A 15,569-nucleotide genomic window follows, 5' to 3' on the forward strand; every position below is an offset into this window, starting at 1 on the left:
ACAAGATTCCTTGGTTATCTGCATAACTAGCAAAGCCTGAGAAACACTGGCTCAGGCCACACTAAGTTGTGAATGTGGGGCATTGTGACTGGCGTGTATAGGAGCTATGTCCACGAGTCAGAAAGACGTGGTACGTTCTAGTTAACTACCAAGTGGGAGGAAAGAATCATAAAGAGCTTGTTGAAGTTCTACCCCTTTGGTGCTCACCTCGCTTATGCCCTCTGCCTTCTACCTCCTTGGGGCAGAAATAAGCGCTCCCCTCTCAGTGCTGACACAGTAATGTGAACCTACCCCTCTGACTTGTAATTTGTGCCGAAGTCTGTTACATTACTGGACTCTGACACCCTCAGGAGTCTCATTCCCTTCAGGTGTCACTAGCCCCTCGCAGAGGAGCTTCCTAAACTTGGCCGTCTTTGCCCGACCAGCCTACGGGAAAGTACCTAGTGTAGCTCAGATTTCATACTGTTTTATAGTTTTGCCTTTTGTGAGTTTTTCCTACGGGAGTATGAGCTCTTTGAGGGCAGAGGCCGGGCCATTCATCTTAGTAATTTCGAAACACACGAAACAGTAATTATGTGTCTCAATTAAGCTCCCACCAAGAACTGAAATTTTGTGAGCAGGAGAAAGTTATTCCAACCACAGAGAATCATCTCTTTCTTTTGGTCAGAGGAGAAAAGTTAATGTAAGGAGGAGAAATGTCTCATAAAGTTTATCCCTTTTTTTTTCCTTCTTAAAATGTTGGTGTCTACTAAGGTTTGTGTGTTATGGAATCTAATATAAGCCAGTATTTAACTTTACACACAAATTTAAAAATTAATTATTTCAATGTTAACATCATCAGAATGATATGTGGTGAAAAGCACCATGTTTTCCAGGAACTGCATCACATATGAATAAGCTTGAGAACCAGGGAGCTCAGTCAGCGTGTGTCAAGTAAGTGGCACAAGACAAGGAGAAGGTGTCCTTCTAGCATAGGTGAGCAGACAGGTTCCCCAACAGAAACCAGATTTGCTCTGTTAAGGTGAAGAGGAAGGTCATTCAATTACCTGGCAATACCAGAAATCTAAAATACCAATACAGTAAAATAGAGCCTTAAAAAAAACTCCACTCTTTACCTGACGTATTCAGGCTTGGCTTTAGTTTAGAACAACAGCATCAGCTTAGGGTGAATGTTTTAGAAATGGAACTAAATCTTTGCCCTAAACACCACATGGTGACAAGAAGAATCCTTAGCATAGTTCTATTACTTTCATCGTGCCATTCTAGAAAATTCCACTGATTGATATGGAATCATCATGTGTTGACTTAGGGAAATAAAGACAGCACTTTAATGTATGTGACATACTCATTTTGAGAATCACTGAACTGCTTTCCAGAGAGCAGATGTACTTATTATTTCAATTCAGATAAAAAAGATAAGCAAGTTAACATAAGAAAAAAAAAAAGACAAACTGTAAATAGGGAAAAAAGGTCAGTAGAGAAAACAAAACCACAACATTTGAAAAAGGGTATGCCAGAGACCGTTTCTCCTAACTAATTATTCAAATGATTATTTGAGATAGTTCCACAAACAGGGATAATTGCTATGGAAATTCAATACAGATCAATGTCTATATAAACACATTAAATGGGAACAAAGGGATTAATATTATGTGCCAGCATCTCCAGAAGAGAGCTACAACGCAAAATATACCCCATCCACATTTGTGTTAATGTAATATCCCTATAGGCTACTCAAATCTTTTTTCTACAACTAAGCCAGTGTAGGTTGCCTCTGATTCTCTCTTGCATTTCCCAATACTTTCTATATTGTATAACAGCTTAACTCTGCCACCTCCTCAGATATATTCAGTATATGAGGTAATATCCTATCTATTCTTTCCAAAGTTACATTCAGTATATTGTCTCACACTAATAGACATCTAAACAAAGAACATTTAAAGACACAATATAGGGGCAACCGAGTGGCTCAGCTGGTTAAGCATTGACTCCTGGTTTCCACTCAGGTCATGATCTCATGGTTCATGAGTTTGAGTCTCACCTTGAGTTGCCGCTGACATTATAGAGCCTACATGGGATTCTCTCTCTCTCTCTCTCTCTCTCTCTGCCTCTCCCCGACTCATGCTCTCTCTCAAAATAAATAAATAAAACTTAAAAAAAAAAAAAGACACAATCTAGTAACCAGGAAATGTTCAAAAGCCCGTGTGTTTTCTACTCTGCCTTTAATGTAACCATTTTCAGCAAACTGGTCCCATTATAAAGTTCATACCACCTCAATCTTCTTGTTTTGTTTTTTTTATAAAGTCTTTTTAACATTTATTTATTCTTGAGAGGGACAGAGAGTCAGAGCGCGAGCATAATCCGAAGCAGGTTCCAGGCTCTGAGAACCTGTCAGCACAGGGAGAGAGAGCACAGGGAGAGCTGTCAGCACAGAGCCCCATGTGGGGCTCGAACTCGGGAACGGTGAGATCATGACCTGAGCCAAAGTCAGACACTCGACCAACTGAGCCACCCAGGCGCCCTGGTTTTGTTTTTTTTAACAAATACACCAAACTCCAGGAAGTACACGAGTGATTGAATCAATTCAGTCAGCACCGTTCACTCACACAGCAGAACATTCTTACTCATTCCAGGAAGAGTGAGTAGCAGCTACTAGAAAAGCCAAGCATGGTGAAGGAATACATGCTCTTCTGAAGCCCTTGACACAGCTCCTTCCAATCTCCCACTAAGTACCCCCTGAAATATAGAAAAGAGATAAGAAGGAAAGTGATTGGTTTTACTTTTAGGGGGACAGGAGAGGTGGGGAAGCATAATTATTCTCCATCCTCATATTCACAGAAGAGCACTGGTAATGAAAGGAACTCCATTCATTTGGTTTTAGCTAAGAATAACTCGGGGGAGAAGCAGATGTTAGCAGTAATATCCAGAACATAATCAGGTAAAATGGCCATGGTAGATATCTACTTCCATGTTTTAGGGTTGTTGTGCAGGTATTAAATGAGAACTCTCTCTGTACAAAGAAATATATGTATGTACCTATATATGGTACTGTATGCGCATACTTATACATGTATGCATATATATGTTTACACACAGGTATGTATATATCACATGTGTATGGCATACACGTGGTTTATATGGTTTGTGTGCGTATGTAGCGTGGAGAGAGAGAGAAACGAAGCACAATCTTTGGCACCTAATAAGTACTCAATTATCATTAGCTGTTCTCACTGTCATCATAATTTCTACTTCATGTCTGATCCTTTCCCATGCCACTAATCCTCTGGATTAGAAGAGTGACTCACACTATTGGTAGCGAAGGACTAGGGTGCTGTTGTTTTATTTTTTGGTTTGTAAAGTTCCAATCAGCCATGGAGCAGTACTTTGGTCAAATACAAGAAAAATAAATAATAAGATGGAGAAAAGATGTAATACAAAACACCAATTAGTTTTTACTATTAGATTTAATAGACATAAAAATCACTCTGTCAAATTTGCTGTAAACATTTATAAAAGCTTACTCTCGATTTCATTATTTAGCTTGTTATGGACCGATAAGAAAGGTTTTCACACACAATCACACATTGAGTAGCAATGTTCGAACACTTAACTGTCTGTACCCGATGTCAGAATTAGCATTGTCAGGGAGTATATACTCTATGGCAGTAGCTGAAAATTCAGATTACTGCTCTCTTACTGTATGAGCAAGTTACCTAACTGTTTTGAGCTCTAGGTCACGCAACTATGAAATCAATAACATTACCTAATAATTTACCAAAAGGTGTGAGATTAAATGAAAAGATCTTTGTAATAAGCAAAGTGCTGGGCACACAGTGAGCATTCAATTTACAGTACTTGCACTGATTTGTATGCTTTTGTCCTTTCTATACGAATGTTTCGAAGATAAGGGAACTGCCAAATTATTATATGTATCTTCAGCATCTAAGGCAGTGCTCGACTGTCACTAGCTGCTCAGGTAATACTGATGATAATGATTCGTCGTGTAGGAACAGAAAATATTAGTATACTTAGGAGTGTGAAAAGTAGAAGCAATTCACATACTGTTGGGAAAAAAATGCTCCTACACTGCTCTATTCCATACAATTCATAAGGCATTAAAATACTAAAAACAAAACAAAACAAAACACACATTTCAGGTCTCAGCAAAAGTCAGCCTCATGAAACAGGGCTTCTGACATTGTGTTACTGAGTTAGGGAGAAATGGATCATATAATTAGATAGAAGTGGGATGGAGACAATTTTTTTTTTTTTTTTAATTTGCTAGACGACTATTTTTTTGAGAGGAGTTTTAGGTTTACAACAGAACTGAGAGGGAGGTACAGAGACTTCCCAAATACCACCACTCCCAATACACATGCACATCTTTCCCACCATCATCATCCACCAGAATGATGAACTTACGACACATCATGGTTACTCAAAGTCCATTGTTTACCTTCAGGGTTTACTCTCTGTGTTGCACATTCTATGGATTTGGACAAATGTGTAATGACATATATCCATCATTGTAATATCGTAAGAGAATTTTCATTACCCTAAAAATCCTCTGTGCTTTGCCTATTCATCTCTCCCCTCACCCCCTGCCTCTGGCAACCTCTACTCTTCTTATCGGCTCCATAGTTTTGCCTCTTGCAGTACGTTTTATAGTGCAAATCATACAGTGTGTAGCCTTTTCAGATTGGCTTCTTTGACTTAGTGATATGCGTTTAAGGTTCCTCCATGTCTTTTCATGGCTTAATGGCTCATTTCTTTTTAGAGCTGAATAATATTCCATTGTCTGGATTTATCCATTTACCTACTGAATGGATAGGTGAATGCTTATCCGTTCACCTACTGAAGGACATCTCAGTTGCTTCCAAGTTTTGGCAATTATGAATAAAGCTACTCTAAACATTGTGTGCAGGTTTTTACACACACACACACATACACACACACACACACACACACACACACACATATATAAGTTTTCAACTCCTTTGGATAAATGCCAAGTGTGATTGCTGCATCATGGGGTAAGAATATGTTTAGTTTACTTAGAAGCTGCTGAAGTATCTTCCAAAATGGCTGTGCCATCATACACTCAATCAGATCATTATTTTTGAGCTTTTACGTACATTCTCATGCAACCCTCACAATAAACCTATGATGTAGATACTGCCATTTTATATATAGGGAAACTGAAACCAGAGAGATTAGCCCCTGGTATCCACCTAATACTCAGTAAAGGTCTAAACTTAAGACTGCCTATCTCCAGAGTCTTTCCTCCTTTCTCTGTTAATAATTCCTGGCAATGTGCTCTAGCACAGACTTCTAGGGCAAAGCTCTGATAGGACCCAAGAAGTGATCATAACCTGCAGTAGTAGCCCTCATGCTAATCTCTCTGCCAGGCTATGGCATGGGCATATCCCAGATGTTCCAGAAAGGCTGGATAGCTCAGTCCATCCATGATGCATGATTTTGTCAATCTCTTGTCATCATCTCGACTTCTGTTTTTTCCCCATTAACTTGAAATAATCAGTTTTATTCAGCGAGAAAGCCTATAAAAGTCAGCATTTATTTTAAATATCAGTTGGGAATACTGTTCATTATACAAATACATTTATAATACTTGGTTTCCATTTCATGTGAACTGTGAAATATTTGATTCAAAATTTAAAATATAAAGATTATTGGGGCACTTGGGTGGCTCAGTCGATTAAGCATCCAACTCTTGATTTCAGCTCTGGTCCTGACCTTACGGTTTGTGAGATCGAGCCCCTCGTTGGGCTCAGTGCTGACAGCATGGAGCCTGCTTAGGTCTCTCTCTCTCTCTCTCTCTCTCTCTCTCTCTCTCTCTCTCTCTCTCTCTCGATTTCAAATAAATAAACATTTAAAATATATAAAATTGTGATTTGCAACTGAAGGTTTACAAATCCAGAAAAATCAATGAACATGCATACATTACATTCCTATTATGTACAGCTCCTGTTATGTATCAGTCTAAAGATAACTGTCTTGTTTTTCATCTTAATGGCCCATCAGTTTTCATTATATTGGTTTGCAGTGAAAGTTTGTAGGTTGGTTTGCAATAAAAGGGCATCCCCTTCACTGCAAATACATCGCCCAAGAGGCTTCTAAAATACTTCACTAAAATGTTACTAGAATTACCATAAGTAAAGGTATCACTAGTCTCCTATGCAACCATCTCCTTCTGCTCCAGACCTCTTTTCCAGTTCCTCCTCAAGCCCTGCCCAGAAAAGGCAGTGACTTGCTTTTTATCCAAACAGGCTCACTCCCCTTAAGAAAGTCTTATTAGCATCTGCTACTTTTCCAGACTTAGCTTGAGGTGCCCCAGGCATGTCTGTGACAGTTCGAGGATATTCCGTAAAATTTCCAAAGAGGCTTTAGAAGTCAGGGTCCCAGGAGGTAACTGATGGCACAGTCAGGTTTAAAGAGTGTTTCACAATGGGCTGTTTAAAAAGGGTGTGGGGGAAAGTGGGGAAGCCCCAAGGCACGAGGCAGCACCTTAAGGAACAGGTGATAGGTGTAGGTATTACAGGTGATGCTACCTCTCCTAGTCATGCAGGTCCAAGGAGAGAAAATGGTCATCAGGATGTAGGGACACAGGGGGTTATGTGGGGAGAGGTCTTCTGAGCAAAGCTGTGATCTGAGGCAGACCCAGAGAGGCAGGCAGCTCAGGTGACTGTGCAGGAAGCAAATATCCCAGTCACCCCCTCTGCCCTCCTGCCATGCTCCATGTTGGCCAAACTCATCAATGTAGGCCAAACAGATCAGTCTCTTGGGACAAAGAGGCTAAAGAAGAGAGAATATTCTAGAGGGACAAATGGTGGTCATCCAGCATTGAGGGCTGTTCTCTTGCTCCCTGTTCATGTGTGTTCTGTGTACTCACTGACTGACGACAACAGGTACTGAAAGGCGTTCCGTTCAATGACCCTTGCTGAACATTGCTAAGGACGACATTCAGACCTAAACTGAGACAGAGATGAAACTCAGACCCACCTCAAGAGGTGAGTCAGAATTGAGATATATTAAAATATAGCTTAAAAGATTATTCAGATGAGTGTTTGTCACTCCTGAAATATAAACAGAAGGACTTTTTTTTCAACATTTAAAAGAATTCTTAAGGAGGAAATGAACGTTATTATCCTTAAGAAAAGAGCTGTCCCTGTTTGTGATGCAAATTTACACAATCTCTTCCATTTCCCAAGCGATCATGTTTTCTGGGGCTTGTTGGATAATAACTAACTTTTGGCGGTTCATTCACACACAAGTCAGCACAACCCGAAGTCAGCAGTGTTCCGCTGGTCTCAAGTCAGTGTTTCTGAGTTTTAACAGGCAGACAAAATTGATTCCACATGAGCATTTCTCCTGGTAACCCATCCCCTTCATTGTGTTTGGCTCTACATCCCTTGTTTTAACTGGTCACATAAAATAGGTTATTCAGAACACTATTCATTTTCAACAGCTTCCTCATTACAGAAGTCCCTGTCAAAGCAGAATGGATTACAGAAATATTTGGAACTCTCCAGTTACCATTTTGAAATGACTGTAGAGTAGAATGGAACAAAAAAAAAAATGCTTCCTTAGTTCTGTAATTGGCAGGAAAAAGGCTGCCTTCCCAGTCTAGGTGTATAGATGTTACAAACAGGATACAATTTATTAGAAATTCCTCCTTAGCCTTAGTTAATTGGATGTTGTCAGCAATTTATAGTCTTATCACTAATTGGGTTGGTGATACTTTAAAAAGGATTTTTGTATATACAGCAATCCATGGTTGGTATCAAAGATAGATTGTTTACTAGTTGATTGATTGTTTGCCTTTCATAAGGAAACCTCAGTTTGGGAAAAGAACTAAAATCCATTCTTTGAGCTTTCCTTTTGAAGTACAGTTAAGAGAGAAGAAGCCTGGCGAGGTAGGGGCCATCATCTGATCCCACATTAGTGGGAAACCACATCCTGTCCTGACCTGGGTGCTGAACAGAATAGAGAGCAAAACTGGGCTGATTATTTCAACAACATGAACTTACAAAACGATGAATAAGTAACAATATAAATAAATGAGTTCATACATTTTATTCTGTGCTGTATTTAAATTTTTTTGTTAATGTTTATTTTTGAGAGAGAAAGAGCAGTAGCAGGGGAGGGGCAGAGAGAGAGGGAGACACAGAATCTGAAGCAGGCTCCAGGCTCTGGGCTGTCAGCACAGAGCCTGACGCGGGGCTCGAACTCACAAACTGTGAGATCATGACCTGAGCCGAAAGTCAGCCTCTTAACTGACTGAGCCACTCAGGCACCCCTGTGCTGTATTAAAAATTATTTACGTAGTTCCAAAAAAACAAAAAAATTATTTACACAGTTCAAAAAAAAATCCAAAAGTTATTTACATAGTTCAAATTAGGTAACCTAGCTTTAAATAAACTGAAAATAATTTGACTCCTTATTTTGCAAATTCCATTCTTCTTTGATGAACCTATTCAATATTGATACTATTTACAGAGGAGAAGAATGGAAATTTAGTACAGAATAAACATGAAAAGGTAGTGTTATAAGAAATGAATAGCTATTTAGAAAGGGATAATATTCCTCGAATCTTCCAATTATACATCAGAATATACTCTAAACACATTCCAGACATAGAAGCAAATGTTGAAAATATACAAGTATTACAGGACAATGTGGGTGGATTTCTTTATAACCTGGGAGAAGGGTAAATCTTGCCAGCCACGATCAACTTTTAGAAAAAAATAAATGACTTTGCATGGCGAGAAACAGAACAAAACAAAAATAACAATCATAATCAATAAGCATAAGCAGAGTCAATAGACAAATGTTTAGACAAATGTTTAAGCAAATGCTAAACTTTAGAGGGTTAATTTCTACAGGAAGGTACAACTGTACCAAGAGGACATGTAAGGTACAAATACTGAGTTGTGAGGATGATCAGAGTATTCAGTCTGGGCAAGGCTACAGTTTGCTGATCTAAAGAGCTCTTTTAAACAGAAGAAAAAACCAAAAACCTAATAAAAAATGGACAAAAAATGTATACAGATTCACTAAAAGGAAACACATAATTGCACTTTAAGAAGACGTTTAACCTTATGCATAAATAAGTCCAAATTACATTACATTGATATACCATCATTCAAGTATCAGATTTATGAATCAAAAGCTTGACAACATGTCCTGTCAGAAAAGCTGTGGAGAAAGAGCTACTTTCCATATACTACTGGAAGGGAAACAAAATTGTTCAACCATGATGCAGGGGGATTTGGCAATATCTAATAGAAGTATATAGGTATTTTGGGATCTAGCCAATCTCACTTCCAAGTATCTACCATGAAGATTCAGCTCTGCAAATATGCAACGGTATGTGCACATGGTTATACAGTAACACATAATTTATAGTAAGAAAAAATTGGGCATGACCCAAACATCCATGAATGTGGGGGATGGTTAACTGAAGTAATTCAAGCCAAGGAAGAAAGAGAAGACAAATAACCAATATGAAGAATGAAAAAAAGGGGTACCCTGACAGGTACTATAGACATTAAAAGAATAAGGGAATGTTAGCACCAACTTTATGCCAATGATGGACAGTGCAGGTCAAATGGACTAATTCCTCAAAAGAACAAGAAACAGGAAATCTAAATGTTCCCATAATTACGAAAGCATGGAATTCATAACTTTATTTTTTATTTTTTTTTAAAGATTCTTTATTTATTTTGAGAGAGAGAGAGAGAGAGAGAGGGAGGGAGGGAGGAGGGAGGGGCAGAGAGAAGGAAAGAGAGAATCCCAAGCAGGCTCCAAGCTGTCAGCACAGAGCCTGGTGCGGCTTGATCTCACCAACCCTGAGAACATGACCTGAGCCAAAATCAAGAGTAGGACACCTAACTGACTGAGCTACCTAAGTGCCCCTGAATTTATAACTTTAAAACTGCTCCCAAATAAGGCCCAAATAGCTGCTTAATCCACTCACATATTTAAATAAGAAATTTTGTTTTCTTCTCTTAATGGTAGTTGGACTTTGTTCTGGCAGGCCACTGAGCCACCTGCAGACTGGCATGATCCGTTTAAGGCCCTTTTTCAAGCTTTGCTAGTGTGGGTCTAGAGTAGCCATCACTCCAAATGCAGTCCAGCTCTCCTACTAGGGCCTGACCCCACCAGGATCCCCACTAGATGCACCAGGTGATTAGCATGGACTATCCATCTACTCTGGCTAGTTGGAACTTGAATGGTTCCTGCCTAACTATGAGCCCTGGGAACTGTTTCGCATACTGCTCTTGCCTTCTTCTTTGCTTGACTTTGTGGAATTTTACATTATGCATTCATGGCCTAGCATCTAGCAAAAATTCAAGTAGATCCTGTGCAGATTTCCGCAGCTCTTTATCTGAAAACTTACCTCCTCTCTAGACTCTCCCCCATAAATTCCGTCTCCATCTCCTCCAAGATAAGGACTGTATCTCTAATTAAATGTTTATCTGAATTCTGGTGGTGAGGAAATATCTTGTCTCCTTTATAGTGAGTATCTCATGAAACTAAGAAAGCTAGTTTTCTTCATCAGTTTTTAGAGCATAGATTAAAAAGTAGTCATTACAGCTTTCATTACAGATTTTTACAAAATTTATCTTTTAGGAAAATACTGAAACACATTAAGGCCTAGGTCATAGTCAGATTTATGGAAGACAAACATTTTCTAGTTTATTTTAAATTGTTAACTAATGGATCATTTCCTACAAGCAAGCTTGCAGAAGAAAAAGCTGGCAGAGTGGTGAGTCTGTTTTTATGGAAATAAGATCATTAGTACTAATCTTTGATGGACACGATTCATTAATTCTTGGACAATACTGATCGGGGAGCAGAGAAGGGGAAACAAACAAGAAACAGAACCAGTAAATATTACTCTAGGGCTAGATCTTGGAATTGAAATGTAAGAACTGCTACAACATAAATTGAATTTAAACCCAAAGAGCTGCATTTCAACAAAAACCTAAAGACTTCTAAGCTAACATTGTAAGATCCTAAGTTATAACTGCTTGAATTTGTTAATGCTACAAACTATAAAATGGCATGTTTTTCTTTTTTTAAATTTTTTTAAAACTTTTTTTTAAATGTTTGTTTATTTTTGAGACAGAGAGAGAGCTTGAGTGGGGAAGGGCAGAGAGAGAGGGAGACACAGAATCCAAAGCAGGCTCCAGGCTCTGAGCTATCAGCACAGAGCCTGACGTGGGGCTCAAACACATCAACTGTGAGATCATGACCTGAGCCAAAGTCGGACGCTTAACCGAATTAGCCATCCAGGCGCCCCTGGCATGCTTTTCTTGAGGAGACAATGTTAGCTTTCCCATAACTAAAAACTATAAGATAGCTTTCCAGATTAAGGGGTTACTTTTAAAGACACACACACATGCAAATATTGAAAATATCATTGTAAACCTCATTATCATGAAATAGGAATGTTGATAATATTGATGTATGACATTCAGGTATGATATATGATCTTAGGTTGTGGGAATGTAGTGATGAATAACTCATTGGAATTTAGATGAATGACAGATTTATTTACGTATAAGAGGGAAAAGAGGGCCACATTGCAGAGAGTAAGTTTTCTGCATGTCAGGTGGGAGAAGCGTTTGGCTATTCATGGAGGGGAGCAGCAGAGGTTCTGTCATCCAGCCCGGAGTCTTATCAAGGCTGACCAGAAGCAGCAATGATATTTTCTCTCCAGCTGCCCCAGGTGAGCCTTGCTCCTCGACATTTAGCCACCGAGCCTGTCTCACGGGCACTCTTAGAGTTCTGTGAGCTATGTAAGACCCCTTAGCAAATTTGTTTTCTGTTTTATTGTAGAGCGGATTCTGTATCTGATTGACACATAAATCAAGAAAAATTACTGGATTTAAATACATGGGGGTCAAGGACCATCAGAAGATGGTCGTATATATAGTCTAAGACATCAGACTGATTGGAAGGGGTGAGGTACAAAGGAGAGACAAGACAAGAAGGCCAACTAGCTCCAACAACTCTTTCAAAAGTTTGAGAGGAATGGTAAAGAAGTGCTGGAAAAGCGTGTAGAGTCAAGGGAGGAAACTTTCATTTTTAAAGACAGAAGTGATTTAAGGTTCCTGAGAAGACTGGAAGGTAATACAAAGGACAGGTGGAGAATGCTTTCGCTAGAAGCTATGCCGCTTTTAATGTAATAGAAGGTTACGTAGGTACTGTCCAATGAACAGCTTCTTTGACTCTAGACTGGCTGGAAGTATGCAAATATTTGCACTGGAAGAGCCTTGCCTGGTGTAGGAAGAAGGAACTGAGAAATGCCATAGGATGGATATCCCAAATGGTGGAAACAGAGCAGTTACATTCATTAAAGAATATAGAAAAAGACCCAAAATTGGAGGTGTACTCTGTTGAACTGAATACATTTGTATGCTATTTCTTCACTTCTATTTGTGAAGGATATAACCATGTTATCAAAATTTAGGTAACAGAGAAAGAAATACCTAGGCTTCAGAGTTTCCCAATGCTTTAATTTTTTTTTTAAATAATGCTCATCCTTTTTTGTGTATGTTTTTACATAGTTGAAATACAGTATATATGCAAATACTATAGGGCAGACTGTTTCACTTTTCATAACCATGTTATCTTACACAGCATTCACAGACACCATTTTAATAGTATAATTTTTAATTGCCATAATTTACCTAGCCTTTTCTCTATACTCAAACTCAATCACTGCATAAATTTGAATTACATCTCTGACAAGGAGCTCAGGGATGATCGGTGCCACATCCTTCACAAAGAGGGCAAAACCCAGAGGCAAAACAGCGAAGTGAATCCCATCAGAATCACATAGTAGATGAGCAGCAGAGTCCAGACCACGCACCTAGGCCATGACACGGGCAGCAGGCTAGCAGAACTGACTGGAACTACTACTCTAGCTGACTGCTTCTCAAAATTCTAGTCTCAAATGTTTATTACCGGTCCACACTGAGACAAGGTTTTGCAAAAGAATAAGGAAAACAGTGCGCTGGTTTATATTCTCTGACTGATCATTAGTTTCAGCTCACCTATTGGCATCAGTCCACAGATTATGCTTTGAGTAGTACCGCTCTAACTGAAAAAAAAAAAAAAATCACTCACAAAATGTCTGGTTCTCTCTCTACCTATCAATGGCATTAGTATATTTACTATGTTATTAGTATGTTGGATTTTCAAAGCCATATTTACTTCACTACTCTTACACTTCCTTCTCTAACAAAATCACATAAGTGCCCAGGAGATCGACCTTCTGAAAAAAGGCACTCATACTGAATCTGCAAGCGTGAGAATGAGATGCTTACTGTGCAGGTTTACATGACTTTATTTAGAGGGATTCACACATGAAAATGGAGAGTAAAGGAGGTGGGCTGTCCTTTTCATCTAGCCAATTTTATTGTTTGATAATCCGGTAGAGCTCTTGGGATCCATGTTCTCCTGCATTGGTCTAAGAGATCCAACCCCTGAAGGATAATTATATCCCTGCTAACTCACAGCCTTTAGTTGTTCCTGACCACTACACGAAAATAATTGTTTCAAGAATTCTTTGATGGATTTAATCACTAAATGCACCATGGCAATAGGATCGTGCTACTCCCCACCCCCACTTCCAAAAAGGAGGAAATGACTATGTATATATAATATGACAGCACGATGTCATGATTCATCATATTCAGTATGGATTGATTTTCAGAACTAATGACAAATTTGGACATAGTGCTTTAAAAAATACACTATAATTTACAAGCTATCTGAAAGTTAATCCTAAGCATGAGAAAAATGGCCATTGAATCAACAGGGTAAAACAGAACACTAGCGGTCACTGATTTCATTTCTCACTTTGCAAAAATCAGCCTGCACATCAATTATGCTGAAATTATGAATCCTGTTTTGAAGGAGCTCTAGAAGAAGCGGTGATGCCACATTCACTGTGATGGATACCATACTTCTAGCTGCCCTGAAGGAGGGTGAACTACAATGCCCCTTCCAGAATAATTTAGAATGCTTCAGCATCCTTATTACCACAGTTGGTGCCTGCAGGCAATATGCTAAACATACTAAATATGTGAAATCATTTCATTGGGAGGCAGGCACTATTTATTATTTAGGTGGTAGGTAGGTTTCTAGAAGAAGAAAAGTCTACCAGTGTTGAAGTGACTACATCTTAAGAAACTAATTTAGAAAGTGCACCCAAAATATTTTTAGTCAGTACCTGAAGTAATAAAGAAGTAACTCAGAACTCTGAGAGTAAAATCAGCAAGAGTTCAAACATAAAGGTGCTCATCATTTGCAAGAATGACCCCCCAATTTTTTTTTTATAAATACAGAGATAAAGTGGTTTGGGAGACTTAATACAAATGCAACTGTGTTTTAAAAGACTGAAATCTAAGCTGCTGAATTGTACTCCATGTGGAAAACTGTGATAACAGAAGAGGGATGATCTTTTCACACCACAGAAGCAGGTTTGAAAGGCAAACCCGGCTCAGCTCAAGTCCGTGTATCACTTGACAGATGGACTCAGTGTCACCGTTCGTCCCACAGTGGAAACACCGATCAACATACAGCGTGTGGATATAGTTACTGATTTTATCTTTTGCTCTGATTGAGTGTTCACCAAGCAACCCTCTCATTCTGACTTAGTTTTTGCTAGCTACTATTTCTTAACATGAATTAATAAACTGGCAATGTGATTTATACATTTTGCGTCTTGTGATCTGGTAGTAAAAGTGAATTCATCAGATTACCTTTGGGTATTGAATTAAGTGATTTTCTTCCATGCTTAAAAACGTTTTATGTGTGTGTGTCTGTTACAAAAATTGAAGATGTTTACTGTAGAAAATTTAGGAAACACAGATATTCACAGTAATGAAAAATATTCCATAACCTAGAAACGACTCTTAACTATTTTTGTGTGTGTCCACACATATGCGTATCCTCTAGTCTTTCATAATGTAAACATTCACACATGCTACTCAGCAGCAAACACATGCTACCTTTCAAAGAAAAGGAAAGATGACCCAGATGCGGAGCTGAGAGGCACGGGGAATTAGTCCTAGCCCTGGAGACTTAAGCAAAAACTACCAACGTTTTCCCAGCTTCCAACATTTTCCAGAATTTCTGTGTAGCAGTGACTTTTTGAGTTTCCCATTCCCCACCACCTTTTGAGGAGAGATGTCTACAGTGGTTCTCCTTTGCCTGTCCCACCACTGGATGTTGGGTGTACGGGAGATAGGTAACCTGTCTCTTCAGCTTACAGATGGAGTACTCAGTGAGCTCTAATTAAGGAACTATGCCTAAGCAGCACCACACCTGGATCTGATTTAGAGGAGATCCTGAGCTTTGAGCCTATGATGTGAGGGGAGGACACTTTTGAGAATCCTGAGATGGCCCCCAATGAGCCCTGCCTCCCTATAGTCACACAAACGTGCAATTCTCTCTTCTGGAATATGGGTTGGACTCACTGACTCACCGTTAAGGAAGAGAATAAGGCAACAGTGATGAGGTGTCACTTCTGA

At 39.1% G+C, this 15,569-nt stretch overlaps 1 protein-coding gene and 1 long non-coding RNA gene across 2 annotated transcripts in view; one reads left to right on the forward strand and one right to left on the reverse strand.

Annotated features, from left to right (window-relative positions):
- Positions 1-14,750, forward strand: part of LOC122220510 — a 70,230-nt gene extending 55,480 nt beyond the window's left edge. Inside the window, exon 6 of the long non-coding RNA XR_006202906.1 lies at positions 14,382-14,750. This is a non-coding gene — a long non-coding RNA (uncharacterized LOC122220510). The remainder of the gene's footprint in view (positions 1-14,381) is intronic.
- The window catches only part of RGS17 (regulator of G protein signaling 17), a 91,827-nt gene that overhangs the window by 42,684 nt on the left and 33,574 nt on the right, over positions 1-15,569 (reverse strand). The gene's annotated exons all lie outside the window — the stretch shown is intronic.

Source organism: Panthera leo, chromosome B2 (assembly GCF_018350215.1).
Source record: "Panthera leo isolate Ple1 chromosome B2, P.leo_Ple1_pat1.1, whole genome shotgun sequence".
NCBI classification, from domain to species: Eukaryota; Metazoa; Chordata; class Mammalia; order Carnivora; family Felidae; genus Panthera; species Panthera leo.